This window comes from Sus scrofa, chromosome 6, assembly GCF_000003025.6.
Source record: "Sus scrofa isolate TJ Tabasco breed Duroc chromosome 6, Sscrofa11.1, whole genome shotgun sequence".
NCBI classification, from domain to species: Eukaryota; Metazoa; Chordata; class Mammalia; order Artiodactyla; family Suidae; genus Sus; species Sus scrofa.
The window spans coordinates 106,468,116-106,482,736 of record NC_010448.4 but is presented as its reverse complement, the minus strand read 5'-3'; the positions used below and the strand labels follow the sequence as shown (position 1 = coordinate 106,482,736).

The 14,621-nt window shown below is 40.6% G+C and overlaps 1 long non-coding RNA gene across 1 annotated transcript in view; it reads right to left on the bottom strand.

Annotated features, from left to right (window-relative positions):
* The window catches only part of LOC110261181, a 51,965-nt gene extending 42,046 nt beyond the window's left edge, over positions 1 to 9,919 (bottom strand). The window contains exon 1 of the long non-coding RNA XR_002345057.1: positions 7,031 to 9,919. This is a non-coding gene — a long non-coding RNA (uncharacterized LOC110261181). The remainder of the gene's footprint in view (positions 1 to 7,030) is intronic.

The following is a 14,621-nucleotide window of genomic DNA, read 5'->3' as shown; positions in this document are numbered from 1 at the left end:
ATTCTCCCTTGCTGCCTATTCACCGAATGATGACCATCATTGTTTTCCTTTCTCCTTTGAAATCACTAATAACCCTCAAGTCAGATGATCCCACCCACCAAGAACTAGAGGATCCTGCAGAGTGAGGGCTGAATGTTTATGACCTAATTTATGCCAAGTAGATTTTAATCAACAGAAATGTTCCTGACTCTTTGAGAGAATGTCACACAAAGATAAACTAAAATAAAACAGAAAGTTTTACCTCTAAAAAGGTACAAAGGAATCTGTTGTAACTCCCTTCAAGCTTTGCCCTGAAGATTTGGGGGCAGGTATTTACATGTTATACAGATTCCTAAACATGACCATGCCTCTCTCACCTTATGTGGGAATTATTGTGACTGTCCTTTGCCATGTCTCTCAGATTGTAGAATAGCCCCCCAGCCAGTCCCTTCTACATGCCTCTGTCAGGAAAATCTTTCTAGACCACAGCATAGTACATATAACACCATCTGATAAAAAATCTTCAGGGGATCTCCACTGCTGATAGAGTGCAGTCCAACTCTTTAGCTAGTGCTGCCCAGCCTTTTTTCCCTCAAGGCACCCAGAGAAAATGCAAGAATATTTATGGAGCACATATAGATAACCAGAGACTTCTTGCAACAAGATGTACAAGCATCCTTAATGGCTTGAGGGCAAAACAGTATCACTGCCCACCTGGAATTCATTCCTAGCCCAGCATAAGGGCTGGGAAAATCTGGTTAGCTAATCTGCCCTCTGCAACCATATCTCTCATTTTTTTCTCTACAGCCATGCTTCTCAAACTTTACTGTGCATACAGGCCACCTGGGATCTTGTGAAAATGAAAATTCTGATTCACCAAGTCTGGGATGGGACTTGAAATTCAGCATTCTAAGAAGCTTCCAGATCTGGCCAGCTCTTCTGGTAGGAGGACTGAACTCCCCCGAGTGAGGAGACTGTGGCAGTGGCCCTCAACCAAGGTTGGACATTAAAATCACCCCGAAGGTTAAAAAGCCAGCTGCCTGGGCTACAACTCAGACCTACCAGAATCTTTAGGAGAATTATTTTTAAAGCTCCCCAGGTGATTTCAGTGTGCAAAGTTGTATTTTATCTTTCAGCCAAACTATTCTCTCATTATTCCCCTCACCCTGTATCTCTGCCCCATCTCTGCTCTACTAGACACTTCCCTCCTCGTAGGACCTGACGTGGGCCTTCCCTCTGTGAAGTATCTAACCCTGGGTATCTGCTGCCTCCTCTCAAACCCTCTAGCACTGCCCAGCCCATCCTTATCCTCTGTTCTGCATCAGCAATGGGGTGTGTGCTGTTCCACACAGGTGCTGTTTATTACCCGTCTTCACAAGCTCAAGCCCCGGCAGGTACAAATTTTAGATTCACCTCGCTATGATGCACTTTTAGAGAAATTCAGCAAATGACAGCAAGTGCGTTCTTTTGTGTCTGTAGAGAAAAATACAAAACAAAAAGGTGCTCATAGAGCACAAGTACTTTCTCAGCCAGGAAGAGAGATTTTTAGGACTTGACCGTGCCTGCCAGACAGGTGCAGAGATCTCTCAGTTAAGAATAGCAAAGCTTCCATCCAGTCACTAAGATTTGCTCTTAGAAAAGGGCCAAAAGGAAGAAAGAAGCCGGAGCCCAGGGTCATGACCTTTAGGGTAAGATGTGGAGAGGCTCAAATAACAAGCCATCCCCCTGTGGGGAAGCAAGAATTCTCTGGGCACAACGGTCACAGGAGCCCATTCAAATTTGGGAATGAATGCACCAAGTCCTCCAATTTAACAGACTAATTCCCTAACCACTCCATTTTAGGATAGAAAAGGCTCCTGGTGCCATAAATATACAGATAAAGAAAGGAATTGTCAGTATAGGTATTTTTCAAAACCAGAGTTCATGAAATGCTTAGTTAATGGAATAGGCTATCTCATATCAGTCTTTTGGCCAGGAAACATTGTCAATATGAAATCGAAAAATTAAAAAACAAAAACAAAAAACTAGTGGGCTTCTAATAATAAGAATGAGTCATAGAAGATAGACAAAGGGAAATCCATCACAATTCTAAATTGAGAAAAACTGAAATTGAGAGATGGAGGGTCACTGATGAAGATACTCATCTCTGAAGTAAAATAGGTCTGGATTCAAATCCTAACACTGTCCGCTAACTGTGTCCTCAGGCAAATTCCTTTACCTTTCTAGGCCTCGGTTTTCTCTGAGAAACGGGGATCATAAGGGCAACTCATGCATCTATTTTAAACGATAAATGTGGCCATTTCTCCAACAATGTATACCACACAGTAAGTGTTAAAAATGGTAAAAAAAAATTTTTTTTGTCTTTTGTCCTTTTAGGGCCACACCCACGGCATATGGAGGTTCCCAGGCTAGGGGTCTAATTGGTGCTACAGCCGCTGGCCTACACCACAGCCATAGCAATGCCAGATCCGAGCCACTTCTGTGACCTAGACCACAGCTCACAGCAACGCTGGATTCTGAACCCACTGAGTGAGGCCAAGGATGGAATCCGCAAACTCATGGTTCCTAGTCGGATTCATTTCCGCTGTGCCACGACGGGAACTCCGTAAATTTGTTTTTAATCTGTTTAATTAGGCCTTTACCACCAAAGCCAAGCCACAGCATAGTAACATTACAGTAATATTACAGACCTACACTTAGACCCTACCAAGCCACACACCTTTTGCTGAACTTGCATGCTTATGTCTAATGCCTCAATGCTTCTGCACATATGCCTTTTGCCTGAATGAACCCTTTCAACTTCCTCCCCTCCTTCTCTTATGCTATTATTAGTATAACAATAATTATTATTACTATTTTGTTTTAAAGTCTCACTTCCATGCTACTTCTTCTCCTCTGGTGCTTCCCCTGTCACTTCCACCACCAGGCTGTCTCCTGTGCCCCTAGAACACACTGGAAGGACCTGTGTTGGAGTACACAGCACACCCTGAATTGTGAGCACCTATGTTTCTTTCTCTTCTTTGTGCATTTCTATTTTTTTTCTTTTTTTATGCTTTTTAGGGCCGCACCTGTGGCATATGGAGGTTACCAGGCTAGGGGGTCCAATCAGAGCTGCAGCTGCCAGCCTACACCACAGAGTAACGCCAGATCTGAGATGCATCTGCAATCTACACCACAGCTCACGACAACACTGGATCCTGAACCCACTGAGCCAGGCCAGGGATCAGATGTGTGTCCTTATGGATACTAGTCAGATTCATTTCTGCTGAGCCACAATGGGAACTCCCTCTTTTGTGCATTTCTAGAGCCATGCTGTCCAAACTCATCACCACTAGCCTCATGTGCCACTCTTGCTACTTAAGTAAATTAAACATAAATTTAAAATTAAAGTTCAGTTCTTCAATCCCATGAGTCAATTTCAAGTGCTCCAAAGGCATGTGTGGCTGTGAACACTGCATTGGGCCACGCAGAATGGAACATTGCCATCATCACAGAATATTTCATTGAATAGCACTGTTCAACCTCTTGGGCAGGGATCACCTTGTTTATTCCTAGAGCCTAGCACTCACTACAGAGAGTTTGAAAATGTGTGACAGTATCGACAAATACAGGCATGTTTACACATACTCATTTGACTGCATGAGAAAGATTAATTTTTCATTAATTTTAAAACCTACCAGAGGAAATATATACAAATTCCCAGCATGAAGGCCATCACAAGGCAGGCAATGAATAAAAGGTGCTTATTCATATGAGTTGGTTGAGAAGTCAAATTCCTTGCCTTCTGATAAAATTCATAAAGTTATTCTGCCAGAAGACCATTAAGATTTTATGCGAAGGGATGTCACCACCATGGGTGAAGGTCAGTCTTATTTGGTAGTTCGGTTGTGAGTTACTTGCCTAATCTTGGCAAGTATACTTGTCCCTTAATCCCAGAACCAGAGTGTATCCCTCTCCTCTGAGAGCGTGTAAATCAGCTCTGTGACGTCTCCAACATTCTCAGACAAGGCCAACAGCATGGTCAAGAGAAAAAATTCCTCCCAAGGCCAGATCAGGCTGCAAGACCATTCTGGGGAATCCTGCTTCCTCCCCTGTGGCTTCCCCAGCCTTCCTTTGTTCCTCGCCCACCCTGAACAAAGATCCCTGAGATACCCAAGTATTAAACTGCCCCTGCTTCATGATACCACCTAATCCAGTGTTGTTCATCTCTTCCCTTGTCCCTCCTAAAATCACTCAGCCAAGTCCAAACCTGACAAAAAGACCCGTATCTCTCTGGATGTCTCACAGTCCCGTTGCCATGTCCTCTCCTTCACTGCATCAAGTTAATACATTTAACTATGATTACAGTTAACATTCCTGTGGTCTTTCTCTGTCACCAAACTTCAGGACCTGGCCTAGAATGGCATTCATTCCACTCCATAAAACTTTCCACAGCATAAAGTAACAGAATGTCTTTTGCTCATTGACTTTCTGGTCCAGAACCATGTTTCTCAATTCAGCCCTAAAAGGAACTGGAGCACTGATACATGCTCCAATCTGGATGAACCTTGAAAACAATAGGCTCAGTGAAAGAAGTCAGACATAGAAGGCTACATACTGTACAACTGTATGCATATGAAGCGTCCAGAATAAGTAAATCCAGAGGTAGATAATATGAGTGGTTACCAGAGGCTGGTGGAAGGTGGGAATGGGGAATGACTGCTAGTAGAAATGGGTTTCTTTTTAGGGTGATGAAAATGTTCTAGAATTGTCAAGTGGTGATGTTTGTGAGGCCTGGTGAATATACAAAAAAAAAAAAAAAAAAAAACAAAACTACTGAACTCTTCACTTTAAAATGCTTTTTAAATTTTATGGTATATGAATCATACCTCTCTTTTAAAAAGAACTGTCTGTGCCTTTGACTGGGAGTACAGTTTTCTATACAAGTGACAGAGCCATTAAGGGAAAAGAACCTCTTCAAGCAAGCTCAGCAAACTGCTTTGGACGGAGTTCCTAACTGATCCTGGTAGCATCCAACAAGGTTTCTCAAGTAAATCATTCTATCTACCTTGTCTTTATTCATATTCATCCCTAGTTTGTTTCTTTCTCATTTATTGCTTCCACCTTTTCCTCTAAAGCCCATAAGGGTTTTGTTGTTGTTGTTGTTGTTATAAAAATGTTTATTGAGCTTGCAATATTAATTATTTAGCCTCTATTACAGTTTCTAGTCACCAGTTAACACAAGCCATTAGGAAACAGATTCTGGATTCAGACATCCTGGTTGCAGACTTCAGCCATGTCACAGTATTAAACTTCTCTAATTCCCAATTCCTCATACAGATGGTTTGAGGACAAAGTGAGTTATTAGTGAAACACATAGTTAATGCTTACTCAGCAATAGCTATTATTAGACCCTGGAGGTGTTTTCTTATAATCTTTATATATTCAAAAGTAGCAAAATATATTTTTAATGTGGACACTTCTAGCTTTGACATTATGTATATGCCACACAAATATCTGACCTTTCATTGACTATGTTCCCTTCATCTGATGTAATAAGAAATGAAGATGATGAAGCTGTAATGATTTTTCAAAGGACAGAAAAGAATCTTATTTAAGCCTATGACATGAAGTTTTTTAAGGACACAATACCTATCTATTATTGGAAGTATAATCATTCAGGTACTTTAAAACATCTAAAAAAAGAAAGCACTTCTGCTTGCTTTGGTTTCCACTCTACAAAAGAATACCTTATCAAATAAACAGTATCTTTTATAAGCATATAGAGACCCAGGTCATCATGTCTGCAGCCACAGAGCCAGCAGACACAGTATTATAAAGCCTGTTGGTTCTGCCCTTGGAAATTTTACCATAAAACTGCCCCAGTAGATAAAACTCTTCAAAGCTACAGCCATGTACAGATACAGCTTCTCTGGTCCTCTTGTCTCCACCTTACCAATAGAAGAGTTAAACAGGGGTGCCTTGGAGCTGTTGGTACTGGGGCAGATCTAAGGGTGCCAGTCGGGACATACTAAGGTTCCATGCAATGCCAGATCCCCTTTCAACTCGAATTCCAAATAGGAAGGGGCACTTCCCTCAGAAACAGCTTAAAACACTCCATCTGCTGCCACACCACACAAAGCACGCTCATCGCACAGAAAAAAAGGCATCTAATCAAGAGAATACTGAAAAGAAAGAGGCACAGAATGGCAGCACCATAAACTGAAAATGTGAACAATTAGCAGTAGGCAAAGGAAGGACAGCCTTCTACAGAAATCTGGTGTGAGGACATAGTATTGGAGCCTGCTCTGAGCATGTACATTCGTAAAAGACAAGGACTTTTTGACTTTTTTCTGATTTGTAATTAAGGCTCTCAAGCAAGGGACAGACATGCCTAATACAAAGCCTTGCAAGTCAGCATGGCACAGAGTTTAACCCAGACCATGACAGAGAACAGTCTAGGGCTACTCAGTAAAGGCCACCACCAGCTTCCCAGAGAGGAAGAAACTGAAAACCCATCAGAACATTTACAGTTCATATTAGAGAGTATTCAGAGAAACTATGTAGGCCAGTGATTCTTATTGCACAAGTGTGACTTCTGCTACTCGTTATAAATTTCTCAAACTTTTGGTGTTGTTACATAGCAAGAGCTATACACATGGGGTGTGGTGGTGTTTCAGGGTCCCCAGAAATTCCACAGCCCACCCCTCATGCCCCAAAGTAGTCTATACTTAACTTATTTTTTTTCTTTAAGATCTGAGTCCCCAGTGACATGCATGAATTCAGTCCTACAAGGGGAACCCAGGGGACAAGCTACTTTGCCTACTTGACAGTTCTGTCCAAAGTTGGCTGATTCACAGTTTCAGCATGTTGTTTATACAAAGCCATCCTGTTCACAGTATCTTCAGACAACATGGGGCCCTCCCTTCTGCCCTCCTTTAGAAGTATAAAGGAAGATAAAAAGAATAAAAATAATGGCTTTCTCTAACCCTGTATTCATTCATCTAACACATACTGACTACCAGGTACTATATCAAGTGTCAGGAACACAAAAGAGAAAAAAAGCACTTACTTTGTAATGGTGAAACAGACATGTGTCCAACAGGGAAATGTCCCAGGTGATCCTAAAGCAGGGGTGACAGTGAGTCAGAGGAGGCTTCACGGCAGAGGTAACACTGAGGCGGAACTAGCCCAGCTTTCCTCAGGCAAGTGTCTGGGAAAGCAGGAGCAGGAGTGCATTCCAGGCCAGCCGAGGGGACAGTATGTGCAAAGTCACTGAGATGTGAGAATGCCTGGGTTTTAAGAACAATGAGGCAAGTCCCCTGTGCAGCTCAGGCACAGCCTGGGCAAGCATGAGAGGAGATGAAACAGCCAGATTACAATGTGTGATTCACCTGGCTGAAGAATATGACAGAATATTGGCCTAGGAATCATTTTGAGTTAATAACATCAGTGGGAAGATATAGAGAATTCCTTTAGAGAATGAATTTCTTGGGAAAAACATCCTGTAGTAGGACAAATATTGCTTGTAATAAAGCACTTTCACAAAGGAAAATATCTAAATGACAGCTAATAATACCACTTGTACAGCTCTGTGAAGTGTTACACACCTTGAGACTATAGTAAACCTTCACCATAAACTTGAGATGTTCTATTATAAACAAGCTGGGGTTTTCTTTTCTTTCTTTTTTTTTAAATATCCAAATCATGATTTAGAAGAAGAAATGGAGCCATGTGCCCAGCAGTTAAGGGATAAGATAAGCACTATATTATTTTAAAGTAACATATTTTAAACTAAAATATTTATTTTAATATTTAATATAAACTATTTATTTTATATATTTAATATAAACTGAAATATTTTAAAGTAACATTTACATTAGATATAAGCCATATCAGTTATATTGTGATATCAAGATAAACACACTTAGTGGTTTAAATACCACAAGATTAATCATCCATTTCATACAAAATATAAGCAAGTTATTTGAAATAAAAGCTAAAAGACTTACTTTATCCTTGAAAGGAATATAGTATGACCATTAGAATTCACTGAAGCCACCTCATTCTCTTTATTGGCTACATCTGGAATGTAAATAAAATGACCCATTGGGCAGTTGACTGAAGAAGCAGGATAGGGAACCAGGTGTTCATGCTATTATACTTTCCACAGAAACACTCCCAAGGCCAAATACCTTTTCCGTTTCCCAGAAGCCAAGTAGCAGTATAGCATTTGTCAGCAACCAGAGTCAGGGCAGTAAGTCACTGGGAAGTTCTTGTAACACATCTATCTCAGTCATTGTGGTCCCCGAGCCGTTGGTTCTAAATAGAGAGCTCTGACAGAGCCCTTTTTGCACTTTCTACAAACACTGTGCACTGTCAGCTGGAAAACCTCCCTACCCTCATAATTCTGGAGGCAATTAGTAGCAACCAAGAATGAAGCCTGTTGCTATGGTAATGGAATGCCACCAACAACTATCACCCATGGACAAATGTATACAATTCTGACTTAATTGCCTAGATAAAGCAGGAAATAATCCAGGTTATCACAGTCCAGATAAACCAGTGTTCCCCTTCTTACGCAAAATCAAGGGCAAGACTAAATGCAAAGTAAACTGGAGTTAACCAGCGGCACAAAATTATTATGTAAGCCGGTTTCAGCAAAATGGTAGTTTACATTATACCCTAATAGGTACATACACTTATTAGGGACAAGACTAAAAAGCCTATTTTACCGAAGCTTCCCTCTGGTAAATCTTCACCATTGTAATTTAGAGATAGCTGTTAGCAGTTTCCTTTCTGTAAATTAAAGTCCCCTCAGTGGGTTGGGTAGCTCAATCTCTAACTGATGGGTATGATGTACAATCTTCACCTTCTCATCCTCAGCCTGGGAAGGATGAACAAGAAGGAGAAAGAAAGCACAGCCGCCTTACAAAATCCATGCCATTTGTTTCAATTCTTCAGTCAGGAGGAAGTCACTATAAGCTAAGTCTGCCCAAAACAATTACGGTGACCCACAGGCTCAGTGATAAAAAGGAGTAATTTATAAAACCAAAGCAAGCCTCTTAAATCAAGGGCTGCCCACCATACTCCCTGCCAGGCATGGACTTGGGAATGGAAGGAAGAAATCTGGAAGAAAAATGCCCACAGCCATTGCCCCTGGGGAGAAGGAAGAATAACAAGAGAGGTGGGAGTAAGTACCTTATATTTGAGAAGCATGTCTCTCTTCTGGTACATTTAGGACTTGCTACCACATGATCCCTCACCATCCTCATGACAATCGTCTTGGGACGTACATAGTGTATGGGTGTGTATGCTTATTTTAATTAAAGGGCCTAGTTGCCATGGCTATCATTGATGTTAAAGATAATGTAACTGTCTTCCTTTCAAAATGGGGATAGTCATATCTACTTCATGTGGGTTGCTATGAAAAATACCTTAAAGGAAATCACTTTGTAAACTGTGAAACATTGCCTCAAATGTTATTTCTGAGTATAAAATGCCTTACAGCAGACATTTCATCATGCCCTTATTGGCATTATACTTTATCAACCTCCCAAAGTATATGTTACAAAAGTAAACAAAACATTTTTGTATCCCTCACTGTTTTTCACTATTAAAAAAAAACTACATGGGATTTATTCTTGTCCATTTACATAAGTACTATAATGCGTATTGGGCAAAAGCAGCCTCTTAAATACTATCCAAAGTTCTATTTTACAATGTAATTCCCTCTACTAAATTCAAGACAGGTAAAATGTCACCCAGAGAATGTGAGAAAAGTAGAGGAAAGCTGATTTTCTTAAATATAACTTCTCACATTTCCTTGGAGTTTATCTAAAAGTATCCATTGTGGAGTTCCCATTGTGGCTCAGTGGTTAATGAACTCGACTAGAATCCATGAGGGCTTGGATTCTATCCTTGGCCTCATTCAAGGGGTTAAGGATCCAGCATTGCCATGAGCTGTGGTGTAGGTCACAGACGCAGCTCAGATCCTGCGTTGCTGTGGCTGTGGTGTAGGCCAGCAGCTGTAGCTCTAATTCAGCCCCTAGCCCGGGAACCTCCATATGCCGCAGATGTGGCCCTAAAAAAGGCCAAAAAAAAAAAAAAAAAAGTCAACTGTATAAAAAAGGATTAAAAAGATATTTTTAGTTCAGTTCTTAAAAATCTCCTGATGTTATGCTCAGAGACAAACTATGAAAACAATGATATTTAATTAATATGAAATGTAGCCTTTTCATCTTTATTTACTGTTGAAAAGGAAGAAATAACCCCACTGGCATTTTTCAAAGCTGAGCTCACCACCATTCATTAATTAATACGTAGTACTGACTAGTCACCTCAGAGGTGTGGTACTTGGTCCAAAAGCAGAAATCTGGCTGTAGCCCTGCAGTGGGACAAATGCATTCACTGGAGAAATGAGGGGTTGTAGAACTTTGCTCCACAGTTAGACACATACCCCTTCCCCAAACTGGAAAGAAAAAAAAAAAAAAAAGACTGCTTTTCTGGATAGTCTTCTTGTTTATCTGAGGGGAAAAAAATCCTTATGGACTATTTTCAGTTAACACAACCCCAAATGTCTTATGTACCAACAGACAAACAAAAAGCAAAACAACAGCAACAAAGGAAATAATATTACACTGACTTTTAATAAGCTAAAATAATTTTTAATTTATTTTATGCAGATAGGCTTAGGTTGATTTTGATCTTTTTCTCTTATCACAAAGCTGCTAAAACCTATTACAGCCTCTTCCTCCACTTCATTAGATCAGCACCTCTACCCAAATGAAAAGATGGTAAGTTTTAGCTTTCATGCCTGTACAAAAATAGATTCAAGGGCAGTGTTTTTCTTGTTAAAGGTGGGAGTGAGTTCAAAGGTACTTGACTGCTGCAGGAAACAAACACCTTGGGTCTGTTTTTTACATTAAAATTTATTGTTAGTAACATGTAAGAAAAATAGATAATTTCAATGAAGATCTGATGATGGGATTGATATGTATGTGTGATAATAAACAATTAAAAATATTTAGGTCATGTATCATGGAATATGTATTTCAAATGGCAATGAACTCTGTACTCCATTTTATCAAAAGACTTCCTCTCCTTCTGAGGAGTTATACTTTGACTGAGTACCAATAGTGCAGTGGAGGGTACAGCTCTTTAGAACAATGTGTACAAGTTCTGGTTCTAAGTTCTGGTTCTAAGTTCTGCTGTGGGAAAAAACAGCAGGTATGACTAACTACACGCTCTATTCTACTTCTCAAACAGACAAGTAAAAAACTCACACCCCCAAGAAGTCTCATAGAATTGATCTTTTAGAGGGTAAGCTTATCTGGAAAGTCAAGGAACCCATTGCAAAATACTTCACCCAATGGAGAGACTACAGACCTATGTGATCAGAATTAGATTTATAAAATGCCACTTAAAAATTGGAAATCAGAATCTCTGGCCCAGCATTTGCATATTCTCTAGGTTGACTCTACTTCACAGGGTTGTTTTGCTCCAGCCATGACTAAAACCCTCAGAAGTAACTCTTACTAAACCATTTTATCTCTTTGATTCAGGCCCAACCTGTTCCCCTCATGGCACAGCAGAAACAAATCTGACTAGGAACCATGAGGTTGCGGGTTCTATCCCTTGCCCGCTCAGTGGGTTAAGGATCCAGCATTGCCGTGAGCTGTGGTGTAGGTCATAGATGTGGCTTGGATCTGGCGTTGCTGTGGCTGTGGTGTAGGCTGGCGGCTACTGCTCCTATTAGACCCCTAGCCTGAGAACCTCCATATGCTGTAGGTGAAGCCCTAAAAAGACAAAAGACAAAAAAATTTAGACAAGAAACAGTTGAAGTGCTGAAAAGAGTGGTTAGCAGACTATCTGGTATCCAAGGACAGTGATAATCCTCAAGTCCATGGCCCAAAATGCTAAGCAAGATTTGCCAAAACCTTTGTATTTAGGTACTCATTTAAGAACCCAAGAAATCTGGGTTCTGGATTACATACTTCAAACATCTGAAAATCACTCCTGTCATCTAAAGTGACCTTAGGGCAAGTTACTCAACCTTTTAGAGCCTGTTTCCTCATCTGAAAAATGAGGTTAATAGTACTACTAAACAGGATTGTTGTAAAGATGAAATGAGATAGCCTATGCAAAGGGCTTAGTACTATATTTAGTACACAGGGAGTTCCTGTTGTGGCTCAGTGGTGACGAACCCGACTAGTATCCATGAGGATGCAGGTTTGATCCCTGGCCTTGCTCAGTGGGTTAGGGATCTGGCATTGCTGTGAGTTGTGGTGAGGGTTGCAGACAGAGCACGGATCCCATGTTGCTGTGGCTGGCAACTGCAGCTTTGATTCAACCCCTAGCCTGAGAAACTCCACATGCCACAAGTGTGGCCCTTAAAAAAGAAATTAGTATATAATAGGGAGTCAGTAAATATTTCTGCTCCTCTTCCATTTTCCCCTCTGTAGTCTCAGATTGGACCAGGTATTTATTGTTCATCTTTTGCTTAAACTCTCATAACTTTCTTGAAAGTCTCACTGTGTTTCACTTTACCTTATATAAAAATCTTTTCCAAAGATACCATTTTTATTACATTATAGACTTCTTTCTGTTCAAATGATTTCATCCTACAGAATGAAGACTAAGCTCAATTTTCAGCCTGGTCTCACCTTGAGACACAAGCATCTTTTCTTACCCCTGAGCATTCATTCTAGTCAAACAGATCTCCTAATCACCTTGGACAGGTGATCCAAGCACCAGGTGGGCACATCAGAGCAGCCCACCTTCTAAGTCACACTTACTCAAAGTGTGGTCCAGCAATTTGACTGAAGAATTTTAGTCTGTTGGATCTGCTATTTTAAAAATGGGGGCTAGGAGTTCCCATCATGGCTCAGCGGAAACAAATCTGATTAGCATCTATGACAATGCAGGTTCGATTCTTGGCCTCAATCGGGGGGTTAAGGCTCCGATGTTGCTGTGAGCTGTGGTGAAGGTCGCAGACACTGCTCGGATCTCATGTTACTATGGCTGTGGCGTAGACCAGCAGTTGTAACTTCGATTCGACCCCTAGCCTGGGAACTTCCATATGCTGTGGGTACAGCCCTCAAAAGACAAAAAAATAATAAAAATGGGGACTACATTTTTTATGCCTTTTTAAATTTCATCTTTTCTAGTTATTTATGCCTGTCATATTTTACAAAATTATTAGTCTACCTGAATGGAAAAGAAATAACTGGCGCTTCACTACACACAGTTTGAGAAGCATTGCTTTAATGTACAGTCCTGCTTGATTAAATGCTATTTTCCTAGTCTTTCTTATCCAATATGGAGGGTTCCAAGTAACCTGACCACTGAAGGCAATACTAAGCTGTAAGAACTCACTCCGCCACAGGAGCAAATATCATTATCTATTATATACATGTATTAGTTGCTTTGCCCACTGGAATCTTGCTAGATGACAACTTACTATGGCATGGAATTTAATATAGGGTTAATCCATTTAGGGCCCCTTCCAGGCATTCTCTAAGGGGTTTTTCCCCACATTTTTTTTTCTTTTGGGGGGCAAGCCTGTGGCATATGGAAGTTCACAAGCTAGGGGTCAAACTGGAGCTGCAGCTGCCAGCCTACACCAAAGCCACAGCCACGCCAGATCTGAGCCACGTCTGCGACCTACATCACAGCTCATGGCGATGCCAGGTCCTTAACCCCCTTAGTGAGGCCAGGGATCAAACCCACATCCTCATGGATACTATGTGGTTCTTAACCTACTGAGCCACAATGGGAACTCCTTTTTTCATGCTCTTAATGAGTTGTTTCTGTTAGAGAAATATTTAAGTAAGTGCTCCTACTGAACTAACCCCAAGGACAACATTATGAGGAAGTTCTAGTTGGTTTGTTCTTTTATCAGTGGTGTAGGTTCATCAAAATCATCTCCTTATCTGTAGGAGGACTTCCACCAGGGCCTTCTGCAAGAATTATAAACCCTGGCACTTGTATACAGAATACAGTAATCTATCGGAAATTTGTTATGATCAAGTGTGCAAAAATGGCAGCTGACTGAGGTGGATATCTGTCCAAATTCCTTCTATCTTGAGCCAGAAATTGAATTTAACAAAGATATTTAAACACCCTGAATGTTCAAAGAACTAGAGGAGGAGGGATTAACCAAGGGACTTACCAAGATTAACAACACCCAGTGCCTAGACTCAAGAAGCTTATAACCTAGTTGGGAAATAATATAAGTACTCAAATAACTGTTATCCAAAATGACATCTAGTAGGTGTTGTGAGAGATTTATAAACCTCCGTTTATACAGAAATTCAAAGAAGATTATCTCACATCCAGCTGGGAGGGTCTAGACAGGCTTTATGGAATAGGGTGCATTTGAGATGAGGATGGATAAGGCATCAACAGCTAATAGGATGAGGTGGAGAATGAAGAAATGAACATGAGATGAGTTTTACACACATACACACCCCCAAAAATCTTCATTAGTTTATTACCCATAAACATCCTCGTTGAAGTCTGTAGGAATTGTATCAAAAACTATTATATCCTTTATAAAAACTGGAAACTGTTAAGCAAATTCATTCTCTCACCACTGGATGGTATTATATTGTATGGCTGTTAACTCAAAAAGCGAATGTAAGAAGTCAAATTTCCAATGT